Here is a 21,712-nt window from a genome sequence, read left to right as displayed (position 1 = left end):
TGTTAGAAACCTAAACAGGCTAGCACTGGGCTAGCGCATGAGAACCTGGGAGAGAAACTGGCTAAAGATGAAGTGAAACTGACCCATCTGAGCCAAGCTGAGTGAAATGCAAAAAACAAACAGAACATAAAAGGCAAATTAGATGTTCTGTTGCATTTCTTTTGTTTTTAAACATTGCAGGTGGGCTAAGCAGCTTTTCAAGCTTGTATAACTGCAAGGAAGTACCCCATAATGGTACCCCAAAATGAGACCTGCTCTAAGGGGCTGCAACTCAAACCAACATGAATACAGTCATGTCCCTTTACACCAGTGCTGTATTTGGATCCAGGTGTATAGCAGTCAAAAAAGGGAAGCATGAGGGGAAAGAAGCATGGATCTCATGAATGGAGGTAGGAAAGGGGCAATGACATACAGCCAGAAAATCATTTGCTTTACACTGCATTTCTCTTCCACTCGGTCCCCATGGTCTCTGGCATCAAGGGCTGGATCCTGCAAGGTACCTAATACTATGGCCCTGATCTAGCAAAGCACTGGAGCACATGCTGAATGAGCCCCCTGACATGCTTAGAGGTAAGCATGTGCTTCAGTGGATGGAGGACCAAGTACTCAGCAGCTTTCAGGATCAGGCCCTAAAGGGCCCACAGTCCAGCCCACCGGGCCACTGCTTGATTTCTGGGTGAGGGAAGGCCCCTCCCCCCAGAAATGCAGAGGTATTTCACGGGAAAGGCTCCCCATAGCGTCCATGGAGATTTTGCCACTTAGGATAGGATCCCCAGGGATCAGTAAAGCCCCATTTGCCTCCTCTGGCTGGCTTCTGCCTGCATCTCTGCAGCGCACATGTGAGGACTGGCCTCCAGATGCAAAATTTCAGATAGGAGCTAATGCCTGGCTTGCTGAGTGACTGTCGGGGGTGTCTGTGCTGCACTGCTTGCGGAGGCCGGGGGGCACATCAGGGCTGTGCTGGCTGGGGGTATGGCAGGGCACAGTTTGGGGTGGGGGAAGCTGGCACGGCTCTGCTGTAGTGCCATGGAGATTGGCCCACCCTGCTCCTGATGGCAGGCCCCGGCCATAGATGAAGACCCCCCCTCCCAGCACGCTGGCCAGGGACCAGCCTCAGCTCTGTGCACGCAGTGTTTGGCCCAGCACCACCGAGTGTCCATCCTGTGTGAAAGGGCCTGGAATCACCCCATGCACAACCACCATCCCCTCACACCCACCCACAGTTACCACCACCCCTCACAGCCATGCCACCCACACACAATCACCACCACAACTCACACCAACCCACAATCACCACCATCCCCTCACACCCACCCACAGTTACCACCACCCCTCACAGCCATGTCACCCACACACAATCACCACCACAACTCACACCAACCCACAATCACCACCATCCCCTCACACCCACCCACAGTTACCACCACCCCTCACAGCCACACCCATCCACACACAATCACCACCACAACTCACACCCACACACAATCACCACCATCCCCTCACACCCACCCACAGTTACCACCACCCCTCACAGCCACACCCATCCACACACAATCAGCACCACAACTCACACCCACACACAGTCACCATCACCCCTCACACCCACACACAATCACCACCACCCACTCACACCCACACCCACAGTCACCACCCCTCACACCCACACACAGTCACTACCATCCCTCACACAGACTCGTACACAACTGACCCCACCTCCCCCCGCTCCTATCTCGCTCCTCCCCGGCCGGAGGAGCAGCCGGAGGGGCTGGCGGTGCGCATGCGCGCTGGGCTGCCCGCTTGGAGCTGTCCCTTCAGCACCACGCGGAGCCGGGACCCCCGCCCGACCGGGGCGGCGCTGCCGGTAAGTGGGGGGGGGGGGGGAAGAGAGCACCGCGCCCTGCCCCCACCTAGATCCCGCCCTCCCCCATCCCCATGCACACCCGATCCTGCCCCCGAAACACCCTGCCCCTCTGCCCACCCCGCAGCCCCAGCCCCCCACCCAGAGCCTCTGCCCTTCATCCAGCCTCTCTGCCCTCCACTGTTGCCCCTCATCGTCTAACCCAGCCTCTGTCCCACACTCAGTTCCCTCACCCACACATCATCCAGCCTCTGCCTCCAGCCACATCCCCTCCTGCCAGTCCCCCAGACCTGCCTCTCCCAGCCTCTGTTCCCCACTCTGCCCCAAGCCTCACAGATGTCCTCCCCTACCCCTCTCCAGCCCCACACGTCCCCCACCCAGACACCCCTGCCTGCCAGAGCACCACACAGCCCCTTCCCCCCACCCACCCCTCCTCAGCATCCTCACACTGCCCCACCTCTCCAGCCCCCAGCCCTCCCTGTCTTCAGCTCCCCCACGCTGGCCTGGCTCTCCCTCAGTCGCCTCAGCCTGACCCCACCATCCCTGCCCCTCCCCCCTCCATAGTGACCCCTTCCCCCACCCTCTCCCTCCACCCCTTCTGTCTGTCCCTTGCCCCCACCTGGCCCCCATTTACTACCCTGCCCCCCATCTCTCCCACTGCCCCTCTGTCCCCTCTCACCCAGCAGTTATCAGATCGAAGGGGGCGGGGAGCCCCAGGTTCTGGTGTGCTGGCAGGTGCATGGCCACACAGGGGTGGGTGCCCATTAGGTGCATCCCCTTATGTATGGGGCTGTGGTTGGGTGGAGAAGAGGGAATAGGGCATGAATATATCAGAAAGGAGATGCCAAGCCAGCCACACATGGTGCACCCAGTGTGGGGCTTCTACTCTCAACCTTCTGCCCTCACCCACACACACCCCGAGAGTGCCAGGGGGCCAGCCAGGCCATTCTGACTCGGGAAGGAGCCAGGACAGGCTGGAGGTGAGAGAGAGCTGGAGGCAGCAGGATCTGCTCCATTTCCTCTCTGCATCTCCAGTGCGGCATGGCTCCAGATCTTCCTGGGGCAGAAAGGAAGCAGCCGGGGGGCTCTCAGCTCAGACAATCCCTCTCCCATCAGGCACCCTATAAACTCCAGTGCCTCCTGCTGTTCCCACTTCAGATTGCCTCACCTGCCCCTAGTGAGATGGGAGGGAAGCTACAGGGTGAGGGAGGAGGAGAGGAGTGGGGAAGGTTTGATTGATCACACCCATTGCCAAGGTCCAAGCCCTTCCCAGGGAAATCCAGGCTGCAGGGTGTCTAGTTCTCTAACACACTTCCTGGGTCCCTGCCCCTCTCCCTTCACTGCTGGAGGTGGCTCTGCAGGGTTATGCTTTTTCCTTTCCATGATGCCTCTCTTCCCTCCCCCCAGGGAGGTTCCCCCAGAGAAGCAGCCCATGCAGCTCCCCCAAAAGTGCTGGGACTCTCAGTTCACCCAACTCCTTTGGGCCCCCCAGGCTGCAAATCATTTGTCTCTGGCTCTCACACCCATCAGCCCCCCGTTTGTCCCTCAAGCTGCTCCCCACCTCCCCCACTGTCCCCCTCCCTCCTGCCTATCCTGTTCACAGTCTGCCCCTGTCCCATATTGCCTCTGCACACTTGACCCCCATCTTCCCTCTAGCCCTCTCTGTGCCCTTGACTTCCATCTCCCCCTGCTACCAACCCCCATCTTCCCATCCAGCCCCCTCAGCCCCTTACCCTTCTCCACTCTGTCACCCCCCCCGCCCTTTTACCATCCCCCGCCTTTCCTCTGCCCATCACCCTCCCTAGGCTCCTTCTGTCTGCCCTCCTCCCCACCCACTCCCCTCACATGGATGGTCCCCCTCCTGTTGGCACTCGGAAGGGGTGTGGGAGGATGTTTCCCCCATCGCTGTGTCGTTGAGTCGGGCAGAGAAGAAGGGATGTGTTCTCTTATTAGTGCAGTTACCATAACAACTCTGTGCAGGGCTTCTTTAAAAATAGAAGTGATTGTTTCTCCTTGCTTTCCCCCTGCTTTTCAGGGCTGCCATGCTGGGTGGGTCTGGCTGCCACTGATGAATTTCATACAGTGTCAGTAACAATTAAGAGAGGCTGGTAAGGCAAAGAAGCCCCTACCCCAGCATCACCAAGGGCCGTGTCTGGAGCCCTGCAACAGGCTGACGGGGAGACAGCCAAGGGTTAAGTGGCTGGGCCGTTCTGGGGTGGGGCAAGAGAACATTAACAGGGCCATGGGAGATGAGTTTGGTAGGTCTCAATGGACAGAAGTGATGGAACTAATTGTCTCTCTGTGTAGGGGGTCTAGGCAGAGAGACCAAGGAATTAGTAGGGCATATTTTGTGCCCGTGCTATGGATAAACATAGGGCATGCCCATGCTGTAGCAAAGGAGAGCATTTCCATCTCTAGGGCTGCCAATCCAGTGCTAAATTTGCTCCTGAAGGCTGGCTCTTGGATCAGCCAGAAGGTGCCTGACCTTTCCTCAAGCATACCACCTCTGTCCAAGCACCAGCCCCGTGTAATCTGTGTTACTATGTATGGTGGCATTTCCAACCAGAAACAGAGTGCTGGCCCCTGACTGCATTTCAGTCGATTTCTCCAGTCCTGGCTTAAGTCAGATCTCTTTGAACTCCGTGCCACTCTCTACAAATAATGCAATGCTGATGACTGCTATTAGCAGTCGCGGCTGTACAAAGTGTCCCCTGACAAAAGAACCACGCAGGTAGACTCGTGAGCAAGTGTCCTCCAGCACCTGGGCCCAAAGTACCACTCCTCAGCTGCTTTCCTGAGGGTGGAGCCCAGCTACTGCTTCTGAGCGTCCTTCCTGCTCTTAATAATATGCTATTTCTGTCATGATTTTTGAGAGCTGGTTTGACAGACCTGGGAACTGAATGCCCCCCATTACTCACAGCCTGGACAGCGGTGCGAGCTTCCCTGCCAAGGGGGAGTGGGCAGTTTGATCGCCATGGTTGGCTGGTTGCGTGCCAACATGGGGGGCAATTTGAGGGGTATGTCACAGGGTGACTGGCCCTTTAAGACGTAAGCCCCATCTATGCTTCACTCGGCTCTCCTCCCCAGGTGGGGAAGCCACCCGACAGATCGGTCATGTCAAAATCAGGTCAGGCCGGGAGATGCAGGAGAAGCCAAACAGAAAGGGGGCAGAGAGCTTGGAAGAAGTTTGTCTGCTGACCCAGACCTGGACTGGGCCAGCTTGGAGGAGCTGACAGGTCTGCAGCCAGCCAGAGTTATCCATGCTGCCCCCAAGGAGGAAGGCTGTGGGAACCCTGAATCAAGGGGGAGTCCATGGATGCACTGGAGATGTACCATAAGAGATGTAATAAACAAGACCCCTCGCAGGGGTAATCTCAGTTCACAGTACTCTGGCCTGGGAGTGGTATTGTACAAGAGCCAGGCGGAGGAGTAGAGGTCAGCGCACCTGCAGGGTGATGCTGCGCCACAAGGGGGCATCCTGTGGGGCAGTTGCCTGTCAGTGACACCTGCCTACCTCTCTAAGGTACTTGTCTGGCCCCCATCACCAGGGTACCCAATCGTCATTGTCACAACACCCCAGGAGGTGGGGAAGTGCTCTCATCCCATTGTACAGACTGGGAACCAAGGTGCAGAAGTCCAGCAAGTCAAAGGCATTTAGGCTCCTAGATTTTTGAACGTTCAAACCTATTTAGGGGCTTTTGAAAATCCCACAAGGCACCTGTGAAATTCTGGCCCAGATTCAACAATTACTGGGAGCCAGGCCCCTAAACACCTTGAGGAGCTGGATCGGAGTGGTTTGAACGAAGAGACACCAGGCGGGTGGGGTGAGACCTTTTACTGGGCCAACTTCTGTTGGGGAGAGAGATGCGCTTTGTCTAAGGTCACACAGGATGCATATGACAGAGGTGGTCCTCCAGTGACATCAGGGCTGCCCTTATGCTGTGCAGGGTTGGTCAGGCCTAAATCAAGGAACTGCAACCAGCTCCCTGCATTGCTTGTGCCTCCTCCCTGTCCATCCACACCATACTCAGCCACTGAGAGAGCCAAGGCCTCAGCAGCTCGGTGCCTCAGTTTCCCCATGGGTGTAATAACCCTTCTCTGTTTTACAAAGGTGAGGATGTTATGAGGCTGAATGTATTGTTTGTAAAATGCGTTGAGATCCTTGCAGGCAGGGTGCCTGGCAAAGAGTGGCTGGCTCCTTTAAATGAAGCAAGTCCAGCGTCCCTGATGACTTGTCTGGTGCTCCCAGGCTGGGCTAATGGGGGTGCAACAGCTGCTTTAGAAGATAGCTAGGCAGCTGCAAAAGGGAAAATGGAGGAAGCATCAGAAGAATAGCCCAGGGAGGGGCTGAGGGGAAATCTCTGTGGAAAGCTGAATCCTAAGGGAAGGTCAGAAAGAGGACAGTGGAAAGAAGATAGGCCCAGGGAGGACAGAGATTCAAATAGCAAACAGACTCTGTCACGAGATGGGAGGATATTCTTGTTGGCTGACTGTTGGGGCTGGGGAATGAAGCAGTGTACCTATGAAAAGGTGCTGGGAGAACCTGGTGTTGAGGAGAAGGCGTTGACAAAGCGCTGCTTTAAAGACTATGGGTGAAATGATCAATAATAAACCAGCAATGGGGTTGCTTAATGCCAGAAGGGGTCCGTGCAGCAATTCATGAGAAGCCATGGTCATGACTGGGTCCGTAGGTCCATGTTCAGCTAACTGGGGGCATGCGTGGACAGCTCCCAATGACAGTGCCATAGCAGCAAAAAGCAGCCCATCCCCCAGGGGCAGAGCTACAGCCAGTCTCCTGTGTAAGAGGTGTGTGTATACGTGGGCTGAGAGGGTTCATTTCAGTGCCATTGGTTTGCTTGATGTCTCTACTCACTAACCAGAGGTGATCCTGCTTTGTGCTGTTAAATGTGAGAGTGGTGGCTAAGAGCTACCAGCCTTCATGATTTTGCACCTCTATCCGAGTCCTGGCTGGAGCACGCTGCAGGGTTGCTGTTGACACAGTTGTGTCTCTGTCTGGGCATGAGGGTCAGGAGGAGGTGAGGAAAGACTGGGGAGGTGGGCAGGCTGTGTTGTTTGCATCTGGCCTTAACTGCAGGTCTCCCACCCCAAAAACTATATCTGACAGAGTGTCTTTACTTTGTCTGTGAGTCCCACAGACAAAGGTCTGACTGGTTTGGGTGTTTAGGTCGCCCTGCCATGCTGCCCAGCCCCTTTGTGAACTGACTGAATTCCTCGCTCCAGTGGCTTCCGAGTCACCAAGGCTGATTGCTCTGCGTGAGTTTGGTGGATGTGCAGATGATAGTCCATCTGCGTTAGCCCAAGATCTCCAGGTGTGTGACACCCATATGTGAGAGCCGGCGGGTTTCTAGCACAACTCACATAGCTGGTTGCTCTCTGGACATGGCTCTGAGGTTCAGGGAGTGCGTGGAGGGACCCACTATTCCCCCTCAGGCACAGCCCTCCTGCCAGGGTGAAGGGACTATTTTGATGTTCTGCCCTTTGCTGTTTATGGAACTGGTGCATCTCCAGGTACATGGTGCATCTCACCAGACTGCCCACTCTGCTGGTGGTCTGGTTGGACTTAAGTCCTCAAATATCGATACCCTGGATCCCGAACACCTTCTGCTGGCTTCATGGTTCACATGTGGCATGCAGCAGATAAAGAGGGAGGGGAGGTCCATGAGAGCTCCCCTCATATATGGGCAACTGAAATACAGATCTGTTGTGATCTTCTGCTCTGACTCTGGGGGGCAAAGAAGGTATTTCTTCCCCTTTACCGTACCGCCTACCAAGCCCTGAGCAGGAGGACTGGCCAACTAGCAAGTCCTGGCTGGCTGTGTTTGGCTCCCCTGGTGTAATAGTCCGAGGTTGGGGCCGTGCCCTCTCAGGGGCCGTCGGGAGCCAGGCCGCCTCACTACATGGCCCCAATCAGTCTCTGGGTTCTGAAGGTTTTGGGGTTCTGCCCCTCAAGCAGGGGCGGAACAGAAGGCACACAGTTACTGCAATGAGTCCCAGCCCTCAGTCAGGGCGGGACAGCAGACACTAGGTCTAGGCTCAGACCCTTTCCGCAGGCTGAGCACCCATACAGTCAATAAGCCACGGCCCTCATTCAGGCCGGGGCAGCGAACCAGTTCTAGGCTCCGGTCCTGGCAGCCGGAGCTGAGCAGTTACAAAGTCAGTAAGCCCCAAGCCCTAGCTCAGGGCGGGGCAGCACCCAAGAATCCAGGGAGCTCAGATCCCCCTGCAGGCTGAGCAGTAACAAAGTTAACAAGCTAAGCCCTGGCCCTCAATCAGGGCGGGGCCCCAAACACAGCCATTCTAGGCTCAGCTCCTTACAGCAGGAGCTGAGCAACAATAATAGTTCAGGGCTCAGGTCCTTGCGTCAGGAGCTGAGCAACAATAGTCAGTAAGCCCCAGCCCTAGGTCAGGGTGAGGCAACAAACAATAGTCCCAGGGGCTCCGGTCCTTGTCTCAGGAGCTGAGCTATGGCAATAGTTCCGGAAGCCCGGGCCCTTAGTCAGGGCGGGTAATAAACAATAGTTCAAGGCTCAGGTCCTTATGGCAGGAGCTGAGCACTAACAAAGTCAGGAAGCCCAGGCCCTTAGTCAGGGCGGGGCAGCAACAGAGCAGTTCTAGGCTCAGGTCCTTACATCAGGGGCTGAGCCCTAACAAAGTCAGGAAGCCCAGGCCCTTAGTCAGGGTGGGCAGCAATGATAGTTCAGGGCTCAGGTCTTTGCATCAGGAGCTGAGCAATAATAATAGTTCAGGGCTCAGGTCCTTGTATCAGGAGCTGAGCAATAATAATAATAGTCAGTATGCCCAAGCCCTAGGTCAGGGCGGGGCAGCAACCAATAGTTCAAGGAGCTCAGGTCCTCGGACAGGAGCTGAGCAACAGCAGGTGCGTGCAGGCTTCTAGGCCTGAGCGCTGGTGGGAGGGGGAGTCTGCCACCCGTGAGTGGGGTGGCAGGGGGGACACAGGCCCACCCACTCCACTGTGTCCCAGCCCGGGGCCCTAGCAGCGGCGTGGATCCGCTGCAGTGTCGGTGGGGTCCTGACCGAAACACACCGACATCGGCTCCTCCTCTGTCATAGCCAGACTGGGGTCAGCTACCCCCGGGCTACTTCCCATCTCCCCCTCCATGGGTACCTGCTCCTCGCTGGGCTCTGCAGCGGGGTCCCACACCATGGGCTCCTCGGCGTGCTGAGGGCTCTCTAGGTCGGGCTGCTCCTCCGGACTCGGGTCATGGGAACGCTCAGGCAGCTCCTCGGGGTACCGGGCTCGGGGCAGGCTCGGCCAGTCCACCTCGGGGTACCTGGCTCGAGGGAGGCTTGGTCGGTCCGCGTCCGGGTACCTGGCTCGAGGGAGGCTCGGTCCGTCCGCGTCCGGGTACCTGGCTCGAGGGAGGCTCGGTCCGTCCGCGTCCGGGTACCTGGCTCGAGGGAGGCTCGGTCCGGCAGGAGCCTGAACAGGAGCGTCCGTCCTCTCCGGCCGCTGGGCTCCAACTGAGTGTTGAGGCCGGGCTTTTATACTTCCTGTCCCGCCCCTTGACTTCCGGGGGGCGGGGACAGGCGGCGGTGGCTCCGCCCACTGAGGTGGCTGTTCCGGTTCCTCCCTCTCAGGGGCCGTCGGGAGCCAGGCCGCCTCACTACACCTGGCCATGAGGAATCGCTGTTTATTCTGAAGAAAGAGTTGCCCCAGCCCAAGCTGTATGCCTCTGTGCTAACAGATCAGGGTCCTGTGGCTTCCGTGTGGGCTGCGGCCACATCCTCCCTGGATGGCGGGGGCTGGGGCAGGCATTGGGCCCATTGTTCATGGAGATTGTCATCGTTTCCCTGCAGGAGGGCACGGTGCCTGTCAGCCTAAGGCAGCACTTGTTTGGCCTTAGCGTAAGAAACAACCTCTTGATGCTGAAGTTCTTGCCAGCCAGTGGCCTGTCTCCATCTCCCTTTCTTGGGGGATTATTCCAGGTGAGGTCACGGCCAGGCAGTTTTGGCAGCACCTGGAGTCCTTGAATTTCCATGACCCCAACCAGTCAGGCTTGACGCCCGTTTATGGCAAACTGCACCGGTTGTGTTGACTTTGTTGCAATGGATGAAGCTCAAATGCCCATACTGATTTTCCTAGAGGTGCCAGCTGCCGTTAGTCCCCCGACCATGAAGCTTTGCTGCCACAGTTGTTCCTAAGGGGCTGATGGGAGAGCCCAAAGCAACTGTCCCTGTTTGAAAGTAGCCTTGGGGAGTTACTGTCACCCCATCTATGCTCCATATGCTTCAGTATCCTGACAACCACCTTCACGCCTCTGTCTGGGTGACTGAGTCAGCTCCTCAGCGTCTGGCTGAGATCAGGGCTTGGAGAAGGGCTAGCTGCCCACCAGAGGCTCAGTCCGGACTCACTTCCTGTGGCAGTGGTAAATTGTGGGGGAGCATCCGGAATAGAGGATGAAGATGAGATCAACTCCCTTGATGGAGGGAACGCACCTAGTGTAGATTTGGGGTTCGTGGAAGATCCCAGCTTTTCCTGGATGCACAGGTAGCAGCTGTGGTTAGGAGCAAATTTCCCATCCATGTCCCATGAGAAGGATGTAACCTTTGCTTCTCGATTCAGGGCCTTCGTTACATTTACTCACCTGGAGAGCAGACTCGCCAAAGCACTCTCCATCGGGCTACCCCGTGGGACCTGCAGAACTGAAGTCACTCCAAAACACACCTGCCCAGCTATGAAGGGGTGCTGCGTGCACATCACATCACACTGGGGCTCCTTAGTCTGGACTGCCTGTTAGTTTCCAGATGCAGCTTCCAGCGTTGGTGTTGATTTGTAAAGCCCTGAGTAGCGTTTGGACCTGGCTGTCTCAATGACCAGCTGTTTGCCAAGGTGATACCACTGCAGTTGCTGTGGAGCAGCTTTCGGGTAACCATCCCTGGTTTAATAAAGCGGAAGCTGCTGGCAGGGGTCCTCCATGGGGGTTCCTTGACTCTAGAACTTCAGTCCAACTCAGCCTGAGTTTGTTGCCTTTCCCAGCACACTGCAAAGCTGCTCTAGGTGGGGAAGCCTGGGGGGCAGGGCCGAGGGAGTTGGTGGCTGCATTGGGGTGAGTTAGTAGGAGGAGGTACTGAACTGGAGCAGGTCTCTGTCCTGGGGCATTTTCCTCCTTCGGTGGTGTGTATTGTAAATGTTTGTCCAAAGTGCCCAGAGTTAGGGACAGACTCCTTGCAATTATAAATATGAAGGAATTGCCCTCAGCCCAGGGCTGGAGGGAGCATGCTCCACCAGTCTGTGAGGATAGTGCACACACAGTCTGGTCAGCGGTGGGAAAGGCTCAAGCATGCTTGGTGTGCACAGAAGCTGCTAAAAGCAAAGTCTCTACTGGGCACGTGCAAAGTGAGATTTTTTCAGGGTCTCGGAACTCTGCCAAAGTTGAGCCGATTTTTCACAGGAACAGCAAAAGGCACATTCCTGACAAACGCCCCCCATCCCCTGCCAAGTTTCAGCAGAAGCACAGGAGTAATAGAGGCAGTCAAAGAACAGGTCATCAGAATCTTTTTAACAGTGCAGAACAATGTATTTTACCCCTAGCCTCATTCTTTGAAACAGTTGAACCATTTTGGCTGAAACTTTGCAAGACAATTGAGCCTGCATGGAAAATTTGAGCCCACAAGGTTAAAGTTTGGCAGCATTATAAGCAACTGAAAACAGGGTCTTATAAGTGTCAGAAAACCTAACTAGGCAGCGCTACCAGGGCCAATTATAAAGGGTTGCCCAGTTGAGCCAGAAACCTCTCCTCAACTCCATCCTGGTTCTTAGAGTCCCTTATCTCTTCTGTATAGGTCTGCTCCACACCTATGTGGCTCAGTGGGTCCTGCTGCTCTGCTGTACATGAATGTGTTGAGAGGGGTTTGATGTCTGAGAGGGCCAGCGATCCAGCGCAGCAATGGTACAGATTCTGAACTATCCGTTCACTGGCAGGTCTCCTGGTGGCATGGCTGCTGTGGATTAGCTTTAAAGCACTCTGGGGCATTGTTTGCATTCAATCCACCTTGGACAGTTCACCCCCTGTGCAAGTTGGTGACTAGAAAACTAGAAAGGATAAGAGCATGCGGGCCCTGATCCAGAACATGAAGCGCACCTTCAGTTCCCAGGGAATCTCTTTCCTGTTGTGTTGCCATGGTGGGGAGCCAGAAGTTCTCCCCCAAGGGAAGAGATCTCCGCTGTGCTGAAAGCTGCCCCCACCATTGCTCCATGAAGCAAAATTTCCCTTTGTACAAGGAGGTGGTCATAAGAACGGCTTTACTGGGTCAGACCAAAGGTCCATCTAGCCTAGTAGCCTGTCTTCCGACAGTGCCCAATGCCAGGTGCCCCAGAGGGAATGAACAGAACAGGTAATCATCACCTGATCCACCCGCTGTTGGTCACCCTTTCTGGGATGAGAATTGTGACTGACTTGTGAATTTTACAGGCAGGCAAATTTCCATGTAGGCCCCAATCCTCCAAGCTGGTCTGCTTTGCAGATACTTAGCAGCAGCCCTGCTAGGGGGACACCGCTCTGCATGTGATGAGGGATGCAAGTCCCACTCTGTGCCAATCCACAGGCTAGGCGTTGCTATAGCCACCACCCACAGAGGCTTGGCTCTTTCACTCAAACTGTAGCGATTCATGCAGCTCTTGAGGTCCCTGGTTGAATACCCAGTGTGTCCACCAAGAGGGGGGTTGACATATAAGCATGGAATAACTCACTTAAAATTATAAGATATATCGTTTGGCATTTCCCTGATGGTCAAAGGTGTATATTTTAGGATCCCTTCAGACTGTTGCATAATGGTTAGGGCAGGTGACCTGACACCAAGACTCCCGGCTTGTATTCCCAGCTGTGCTCCTATTTGACCTTGGTGAGTCAGTTAACCCCGCTGTGCCTCAGTTTCCCCATCTGTGCTGGGAGTGGCGTTTTCCATTTCAGGGTTGTGTTGTGAGGCTGAATTCTGTTCAGGAGGCACTTTGGGGACTCTTAGAGGATGGGTGCTCTGGAAGCACCAGTATTAATGTATTACTAGGAGGTCAGTGCACCACCAAAACATGCCCCCTTCTTCCCTGAGAGAGAGAGTTCAACAACTGCCGCTGGCTGATGGAATGAGCTGGTGCCAAACTGGCCAAATACGTTTTTGCCTGGCAGTGAAGGTGGTGGTGGTCCCTGGAGGCTTGTCAATGCAAACATTTAGTTTACAGAAAGCTGGGGTGTGAACCTACCCTGCATCAGCCGGCCGCGCGCTACCAGTACACCTGGACCCTGCTGCCCCAGGCTAACCATTCCCTAGTGCGCTTTAACCTAGTCCCATTTCAAAGCAGCATAGATCCAAGTTAGTGTGGGGCAGCAGGGTCCATGCAGACAGCACGCAGCAGACTAGTGCACCCTTGATTAGTCGCAAACAGTGTTGGTCTAGCCAAGCCCTGTGTAACTTCCCCCAAAAAAACCCTCTCAAGGGGCAGGGGGGCAGGGTCTCTTTCTCCAGCTGCAGCTTTGCAATGCTCTTTCCCAGGGCCTGAGAGTTGGGGGTGCTCAGCACCCCCCAGATTGGGCCTTTCCTGGGGATCCCTTGAGCGTCCTTCCCAATGATCAGATTATATCTAACCTCCTAGCAATAGGTTGACTTCACCACATGGCTCATGACAGTACGTATCAGCCCAGAGGACAGACTCTGAGTAAGAGGGGGGAAGAAGAGATTTATTTAATTCATGGGGCCAGCTCTGTCTACCATGAGCCCTGTGCAACCCCACCCCATTGACCATTGTTCTTGGTCACGCATGGCAGGCAGGGGCCTCTCTGATGTCACAGGAATCTTTCACCCACCTCTCATCCCATTCTGGCAGATGGTGTCCTGCACACAGACACCTGGATGAGAGGTGGATCCTGGTACCCAGCCAGAGTAAAACCCTTGTTTTAATTACGGAAGTAGATCACCCACATAGGAGCTGGACATGACCTCTTGGCTCCTGCCTAGCAGCCAGTGCGGGATCTCTCCTACAGCTTCTTCTCCAGGTCTCACCATATTTTCAGTGCCCCCAAAGGATGCGGGTTCCGTCACTTCCCTTGGGAGACGATTCTGCTGCCTAATATATCTTCATGTCAGGATGTTTCTTCCCTGATATTTAGTCTAGATTTGCTTGAACTCAGTTTCATCCCTTAATCATAATTACACCTCCCCAAACCATCCCGGGAACTCTTGGTGTTTCTACACCTATCAAGTATCAGAGGGGTAGCCGTGTAACCTATCAGTTACTTCCATTCTATTATCCTGTCCTGCCAGGCTGCAGGGATCCATAGTGTTCTTACTGTTTTCCATAGACAGTCCCGCCTACCCTGCATTAACTGCTGCTGCTCTTCCCTGGACTTTCTCCTGGTAGATGATACCTTTCTGGTGTATCATTGACCCATATGCTCCACCTGCTTATTTCTTGCCTGCCTGCCTCCTGGACTCTGTTTATTAACACATGCTGTATTATTATTATTTGCATTATAACAGCAAGTGAGACCAGGGCCCTTTGGTGTTAGGTGCAGCACAAACACACAGTAGAGACAGTCTTTGCTCCAAAGAGCTTGCAGTCTAACTAGACAAGACCAACAAACAGTGGGAGGAGAAAATGAGCACCAGGGATCTGAAGTGGCCCAAGGTCACGCAGCAGCTCAGTGGCAGGGCTGGGACTAGCTCCCAGGTCTCCTGACTCCCACTTCAGTGTGCTACCCTTAGACCATATTGCACTGGTCGTGGGTGCAGAATCATTAGTAGCTGGGTAATGTTCTCTTCACGGCCAAGGGACGGAGATTGACCAGACCTCAGTGTAACCTGGGGGACTCTGAAGTGAAAGGTCAGTTGTGAATCCAGTCAGCATATCAACATCTGAAAATAACACACTGGCCTTGTGCAAAGCAAAGTGTAATTAAACCAGCTGAAGATTTCCCAGAGCCAGTAGGAGGAAATGGTGGATTCAAATGGAGAAGGGATGGCCCTGAATTAGCCAACTCAGCATGTCTTTCCACCCAACCCCCTTTCCTCCTCCCTTGCTAGTTCTCAGCAGAAATTCGTACAGGTTGTTGGAGGCAAACAGGACCTTTCAAAAGGAACACTACACGAGCTAGTCCCAGAATACTATTTTCCCTTTGCGAATTTGTGGAGGCAATGATGGCTAGTTGTTCCAGCAGGGGTCAAGGGGTCAGGACTCCTGGGTTCTATCCAGGACCCTGCCCCTGACCTGCTGTGTGACTTTGGGTGAGTCAATTACCCACCCCTCAGCTTCTTCACACATCAGAAAAACAGAGGTAACAATGCTTACCTCGCAGGGGGCCTAATTAAGCCTGGATGCTGCTCCCAGTGATGCCTGCTGCAAATGTCAACAGTAGCAGACACAGCCCTTAATGTTCACAGTTGTTTTTGTGCAGCCAACAAAAGTTGCCGTGTGAGAGCCAAGTCCCAGCCTGGTTATTCTTCCAGAGACGCTTCCCCAGCAGTGTGCTGCCCAGGCAGCAGGGGGCAGTTTCCGATGCCCATTTTCACCCCAGCGAGCAGGTTTGCACCTGCTTTCAGAAGAGGAGGTTGCTCCCTGTGCTCAGGCAGCAGCAGCTTTCCCTGGGAAGGAAAAGGACACATAGCTGAGTAGGAGGAAGTGCTGAATTCAGGAGAGATGAAGACAGTAAAAGTTCCCAGTGTGGATAAGGCGGTCTGGGACGTCAACACGTTTTAGCCTCTACTGCTCCCCGGAGCCTGATGCTGCCAGCAGAGTTAGTTTAGGCCCAGCTCCTCAAGGTATTTAAGAACCTAACTCCCCTTGAAATCAGTAAGTGCTAGGCACCTAAATACCTTTGACGATTGGCACTGTAGTGCCTCGTTCCTGGGCCTGGCACATGGCCACGCTCCTACCGTTTGAGCTGTCCAGCTGTCCACTCCCGCTGCCCAGCCCTCAGGATGTAGCCATTGGCCTGGAAGCTTAGGGGCATTAACAACCATCTGTGCTGAACTCCAAACACTGAGCCATTCTGCGGGACCCACCCAGCGTTCTCCTGCTCCCATCACAGCCCTTCTGGGGCTCCATTACAGAGCAGGCTGAGCCCTCCCAAAGAGAAGGAAGCAGCTGGAAACTTCTCCCCTAATCCCATTGCTCTTGTTACAGTGCGGGTGAGAGGGGGGCAGGTGGCAGCCCTGCAGGCTGAAGACCTCTCTGTATAGATGTACCAGATACAGGCTGGGTAGTGGCAGGGAAGTTCCCCACATCAGCCTCCTTCGGACTCTGCTGGCAGGGACCGGCTCTGGGTGTGAGCATTCGGTAGTTCCAGGGCGCAGTTGAGTTGGATTTGAGGTTTGGTCTCCAGTCCACCAGGAGCTGGACCGGCACTTCTCAGTGCACTTCCCAAAGAACAGCTTCCACGTGCTAGGAACCTTTCATGGCTCCTCTCCTGTGCGGGAGCTAGTGACCATTGTCCCCTGAGCCATCCAGCCCTCTCCCCACTATTGCTAGTTTTGATCAGAGATATTGTGAGGTTGCTATGGCTCTGGGTTTGTTTTCTATTGTTTCCCTAGTCTCACTCCTGTCTTCTGACTTCTCTCACATGACTCCTCACCCTCTCAAACCCACCTTCCACAAATGCCAGTAACACCTGAAGCTTTTCACTCCTGGAGATGGGTTTTTCCAGTCAGTCCCTGGGGGACGAATCTTTTGTCAGCACAGACTGCTGGGGGACCTGGCGCTACTGGAGTGGCATCAGCAGACAGCCTGGCACCAGAGATTCAGGCTGTGTCTACACTACAGACGTTGCATTGGTACAGCTACAGCACTATAATGGATACACCTGCTACACTGACAGCTTTTTCTGTCGCTGTAGTTAACCCACCCAAGAGCAGCAGTAGTTAGGTCAATGGAAGAATTCTTCCGCTGAACAAGCAGTGTCTATACCAGGGCCTAGGTTTGCTTAACTACATCTCTCAGGAGTGTGAATTTCTCACATCACTGAGCAACATAGGTAGGTCAACCTAAGGTTTAGGTGTAGACCAGGCCTCAGCCCACATTCTGGTAGGCCCCCATCATAAAGAAATCACTGGTGTATCACTGAAGTCAACGTCGTTAAGCAGGGATGGATTGAATGTTCTACCCTCACCCCACAAGGCCCCGTTCTCAGCAGAGCACAATCAAACTAGCTAGAAAATGATTCTCAAGCCCATGCCTACAAGAACTGTGCTCATCAACCCTTTCCAGACAGGGCTGCCCCTGGCATTGCTGTCCCACCAGCCACTGGGGAGAGAGATTTCTGTTGTTCAACAAATGTGCTACCACAAACCACCCTGGAGTCCTGTTCTACCCCCACTCCCTCCCCCCAGCAGGATTCTAACACGCGTGGGAAACTTAAGTGTGAGTGCAAACTGTGTGCTAGTTCTGGGGGTGAACGGAGCCTCTGGCTGACAGCACATCACTGAGGCTGTTGAAGTGGTGCCAGGCTTCCTGTTATCATTATCAGGGAGCTGTGTGCCTTTTGCTATTCAGTGCTTCCTTCCATCCCCCCTTTCCTCCCCTTCAGCACCTGCTTTTCAGGACATAAAACACTGAGGAGGGGCCGGAGCCTGTCCGGTGCTGAGAGATGGGTAACTGGATGCCTTCTGGCTGTCTCAGAGGGAACCCTGCTAGCCCACGGCTGGGACCCAGCATAGAGATTACACCAAAGTGAGCTTTAGTTTCTCTAGTGGCAGGTTCTTTGCCCCAGTGCCGGGGATCATGTAGACACCTCATTACTCTGCCTCAAAGCTCCTGCTACACTGGTCTCCTGCTATTAGCCACTTTCGCTAACTTCTCACCGCAGTGATCGGAATTTTCCAGGCTGGGCTTAGAACAACTTTCTGTGCTGAATTTCATTTAAAAAAAATGTATTTAAACTGCTGCTTTTAACACCCTGCCATCATTTTGTGTCGCCTCTGAGATAACACAACACATGTGCCCTGTCCTTCTCCCTCTCAGCAGAGCACCTCGGTGCACTGCGCACACACAAGTTCAATCCCCCTACCCCTGGGATGGTGGGTCAGTATTAGCATCCTATGGCAGATGCAAAAACTGAGGTACCGTGAGGTGAAGCCCTGTTTTTCAAAAGGGCTGAGCACCCACAGCTCCCCTTTGAACTCCTCTGGCCTTAAATGACCAGCCAAGGTCATGCAGTGAGTCAGCGGCAGACCTGGGTCTGCTGACTCCCAGCTCAGTGCACCACCCATTAGAACCTGGATATTATAGGTAGAAAACTGTGTTAATGCAGCATGAAGTTCTGAGATATGAATGTTCTAAATCCTGAAACTCAGAGCCAGCAGGGTGCCCCCTCTATGGGGGGATGGGTCTCCCCACCTGACTGACTCCTGGAGAGATGTTGAGGGGGCCCCATCCTTTCCCAGCATAGGAACTGGCCAGCATAGGGACCCATTAGCCTGGAGAGCTCCCTGCAACCAGGGGAAAGTACAAGGGGGCATTTGTCATCCCCACATCCATAAGCATTGTGTTTGGAGGGCTCATCTTGAGTTCCCCCTCCATTGTTGAGCCTCTCTTTCTAGCCCATGCACCCCACTCAGCAAGTCCTCCAAGCCCTGTGTAGGAAAGGAGGATCCAGAGGGGGCTGGGAGCCGATTCACGTGTGCTCCCCTCCCCATCCTGAGCTGCTGTGAGTCCTGACCACAAAGCAGCTGAGGACCCACTCCATGCCCCTTCTTCGCTGGCCTGGTTGTCCTCAAGAGGGAGCAGCCTGGTGCCAGGCTCCCCTGCAGGGGGAGAAGTGCCCCACTCAGCCCATTGTTATTAGCTTCCTCCCTTCTGCAGAGCAGATGGAATACCTATGAGGAGTGATAGCTGTGTCCTGAACAGTGTCCCCTGGGAGTGAGGAGGGAAGAGTGCTGCTTTCACCCGGCAGGGACCCACATTCAAGCTTCTCCTGGGAAGGGCTAGTGTCAGGCTTAGCTTCCATTTCCATCACACCGTTCACCCCAAAGGTTCCCAGAGTGCTTCACTGCTGACCAAATCCCACTGACTTGCACTGCACAGCTGTGGGCAAGAAACCCTGCAGGGAGGTCTGGGCTGGGAATCTCCTGCTATCCTGGCTCCACTGCAGATCCTTGCTCACCAGTCCCTTGGCAACAAGAGCTGCAGATGGAGGTTGCCCTCAGGTCCATGCAGGATTCTGCAATGACAACTGGGCAGGGTCATCCTGTGCAGATTATGGACTAAGATTAATATTGCCTCTGCGGCATGGACCTGTGCCAGCTTTGGAGGGGAGGCTGTGCTTGGCCAAGTACGTACAGAAATCACTTCTTACATGCACCCACTTCTGGGGTGGAGCATGGTGACTTTTTAACAGCACATAGCAACACTGAACAAGAGTCCAGGGCAGGAAGTGACATGTGAAAATGACTAGGTCTGTTTGGGGACTTGGAGGAGGAAATCCACCTCTCTGTTAATGTCTGTTTGCCTAGAGTATAGAGTACAGCAGGATCTGTGGAAGAGTCCACCAAGAGAGTGTATCCCTAGCCACCAGGCTGGGGGAGGTAACAGATAAGTGCATCATCAGCCCATAAAATAATTAGTTTACACAGCAGCAGCTTTTTAAATCTACAGCTCGGGTGTTTGGTGGTTTAGCATGGTCCTGAGAGCTGCAGGGGTTACTCAGAGGCTGTGTCCAAGCTGTGCAGTCAGCTCTCTACATTATGGTAACCCCCAGCAGCCCACTCGGTGCCCTGGCTCTGGAAAGATGCTGGAGCTGCCAGGGTCTCTCGATTCCCATTGACTTCAGTAGGAACTGGGGGCACTCAGCTTGTTGCATGGTTCGGCCAGTGGCCTAAGCTAGACAGGCTACAAACTATCACTAACGTAGGGGCTGCCAATAGATACAGAGCTAAGCTGTTCTCAGCTGTAGGAGCACAGCTCCAGATGACTTCAATAGGAGACATGCAGGTGTACCAGAGGCAGAATCTGGGCCACAGGGCCCTCCCGTGCATTGACAGCCCCCGGCCTCCAGAAAGAATAGCCCCATTTGGATCCCATTACAAATCAATTACAAATGATCGCCTAGGGCATGAATGGCAGCTGTGGTCTCCAGCCCTGGGCTGCACCCTGGCATGGATGTTTTGTGACAAACTAGAGGGCAAAAGCAGCCTGTCCATGGGAGAAGGTGGCTGCACTGGCAGCTGGATCAGGCCTGTCCAAGCGGGTGGGGCAGGCAGCTGTGTCCATGTTAGTGACAGGCTGTGCAAGGGGCACGGGGTGGAGTGGGAAAAGTGGGAGCGGGGGTTCAGCCAAGGAGTGTGCTGCGTTGGCAGAGCTGTATGGAGCCTGGGAAATGGAGCAGAAGGGTGGACCTGAGCTGTCTGAGGAGCCCACACCCAGAACAGCAGAGAGTGCTACAGGTGAGCAGAACAGCCTGAGAAGCCTAACACCTTATGCATATGCACATGAGGGTTTCAACCCTCCTTTCCTTATCTGAACTTCCATACCCCCGGAATGTTGGAGTGCCCTGTTTTTCATAGGTTGTTCTCTTACTTCCCCTTATTCTCATTAGGATCTACACACAGCATGTACCCATGGCAATCCATGGTCAAAGCAGGACATCCCCTGAGGTTACAATCAGGTGTCTAGATGGTACCTTATAACCTATTTCCCGAACATCACCTATTGGCACATTCTTTGCAGTAATCTTGTAACCTTACTGGCATCCGGTTACTCTTAGGTCACCCACTCATGTTAAGCATCTGTAAGCCTGAGGCCTAGTGTGACTAAGGTAAAATCTTACAGCCTCAGCCTTTAGGCCTTCCATTACAGTCATGCTTTACTTATATACCTAATACACATTCATCTCTCCTAAATACTTGTTAATCTTGTACTTCTATAATCCTATTTTACTTCTACCTGTACCTACAACTTAAATCTATTTATCACACATTGATTATATATGAAATAACATTAACAGAGGCATAGTATGCAAGTCATGGGAGGTGATAGTACCGCTCTACTCGGTGCTGGTTAGGCCTCAGCTGGAGTACTGTGTCCAATTTTGGTCACCACCGTATGGAAAGGATGTAGAGAAACTGAAAAGGATCCAGAGGCAAGCAACAAGGATAATCGAAGAGATGGAGGGCAAGCCATGTGAGCAAAGGCTGTAGGAACGGGGTATGTTTAGTTTGGAAAAGAGGAGATTAAGGGGAATATGATAGGGGTCTTCAAATACATTAAATGCTGCCATAAAAAAGTTGGAGAAAAGTTGTTCTCTCTTGCCACAGAGGGCAGGACAAAAGGCAATGGATTCAAACTACAGCATAGCTGATTTAGACTGAATCTCAGGAAAAACTTCCTAACCATAACAACAGTAGGAGAGTGGACCAGACTGCCTAGGGAGGTCATGGAAGCTCTTTCACTGGAGGTTTTCAAAAAGAGGTTGGGTAGCCATCTGTCTTGGATGGTTTAGACCCAACAAATCCTGCATCTTGGCAGTGGATTGGACTAGATGACCCTTGCGATCCCTTCTAACCCTATGGTTCTATGAGTTGACCATAACACTAGGCAATACAATGATAAATTAATGATAAAATAAACTAACTGCTACAGAAGTTTCGTCATCGAGGCATTGCATGTGCAAGGTTAACCCTTCGTGAGTTCCCAGCTTTGTGGCCTGCCTTTCTTCATGCCACCAGCCTGGTGCAAACAATTCACATATTGTAATATTTACAGAGAACCAGCAAAGACTGGCCTTGCCTGCAACTGCAGTTGTCACTGGAGTTTGTTCAGGTGGAGAAGGTTCCTTGCTCGCTCCCCTATCCAAGCTAGGGCTAAGGCCAATCTGGCCTGTATGGTTCTGC

At 53.8% G+C, this 21,712-nt stretch overlaps 1 protein-coding gene across 1 annotated transcript in view; it reads left to right on the top strand.

Annotated features, from left to right (window-relative positions):
• The first annotated feature begins 1,652 nt into the window (after positions 1–1,652).
• The window catches only part of PSD (pleckstrin and Sec7 domain containing), a 112,553-nt gene continuing 92,493 nt past the window's right edge, over positions 1,653–21,712 (top strand). The window contains exon 1 of the mRNA XM_039546559.1: positions 1,653–1,861. The gene's annotated coding sequence lies outside the window, so the exon portion shown is untranslated. The remainder of the gene's footprint in view (positions 1,862–21,712) is intronic.

The sequence above is a fragment of the Mauremys reevesii genome, linkage group 7 (genome assembly GCF_016161935.1).
Source record: "Mauremys reevesii isolate NIE-2019 linkage group 7, ASM1616193v1, whole genome shotgun sequence".
NCBI lineage: Eukaryota > Metazoa > Chordata > Testudines > Geoemydidae > Mauremys > Mauremys reevesii.
Note: the sequence above shows the minus strand (reverse complement) of the source record. Positions and strands in the feature narration are given on the sequence as shown.